Source organism: Montipora capricornis, chromosome 2, assembly GCF_036669925.1.
Source record: "Montipora capricornis isolate CH-2021 chromosome 2, ASM3666992v2, whole genome shotgun sequence".
In the NCBI taxonomy this organism is placed as follows: domain Eukaryota; kingdom Metazoa; phylum Cnidaria; class Anthozoa; order Scleractinia; family Acroporidae; genus Montipora; species Montipora capricornis.
In genome coordinates this window covers 17,137,434-17,138,517 of record NC_090884.1, presented here as the reverse complement: position 1 = coordinate 17,138,517, position 1,084 = coordinate 17,137,434, and positions in this window count along the sequence as shown.

Here is a 1,084-nt window from a genome sequence, read left to right as displayed (position 1 = left end):
CATTAAACAAGAGCAACATGCTCTCAGTTTCTTTTATGTTTTGTTACTGCGATCTTAAGAAGTTGTATGAATGTTAATTAGGTTTTTTAAAACTCCAAACACAGATGTATCCATGGATAAGCCACACCCTTGATTTATGGCTTCAATTTTGTGAAAAAAAGTGCGGCTTATACATGGACGTTTACGGTAGCTCTAAAAAACATATATATATATAATATATTCATAATAAAAAGAAAAGAATAAAATGACAAAAATGAAGGGACATTGTTATTACTGCATACCAGAAAAATCAAGGTTGGAAAACCAATTTTTAAGAGAACTTAAGTCCTGAGATGAAAGTCATGTCCCACTGAATGATAAAATAACTGGAGTGAATCATGGCCCCCTCTATTCAGTTAAGTCACTTGACAAGAGTGTACCCAATGTTAAAGTTACTGGTGTCAAGAACACCGATCTTGTTGACAATACAGAAAATGCTCAGAGTATTCCTACCTTCGTCCATAACTGGAGGTGATAAACGAGCTTTGCAACATCTGTATGCCTGCTTTTTTCCCCGTTTCCATATATCGCTGCCTTGAGGTGAGCAGAGAAGCACAAACAAGAATATGGATCACCCACTCTGTTCTGAGGAAAAAGAAGAATGAAAATGGCTCAGCATCTGTGGGAATGTGTGAAGCCACTGAAACAACACTTGTACTAACCCTTTCAGAATGCTTAAAACCCACAAAAATCCTAACAGTAACCCCAAGAAGAAAAACACATCTAGAGTAAAGAGGGTGTTGTTTTTGGCTAGGCAGGAAGCCTCCTTGCCTTGACAGAATGACAAATCCCAGGAACCAATCAGTAGAGCTAGCAGGATGTAGTCTGGCGAGTGCCATCCACCCGAGAGGCAGAGAGAGGGGACATTCCCAGGGGGAGAAGCACTCTTCCCAGAATCATGTAGCCACCTCGTTGTGGTTTACTGCCTTCCTATCTTCCTCAAGCATCCATGCATAGCCAGTCGATGGATAATATCGTATACTGGCATTTCGCATTGCTATAACACTACAAAAACCCACTTCCCGAAGCATAAAGCCAGTAGACA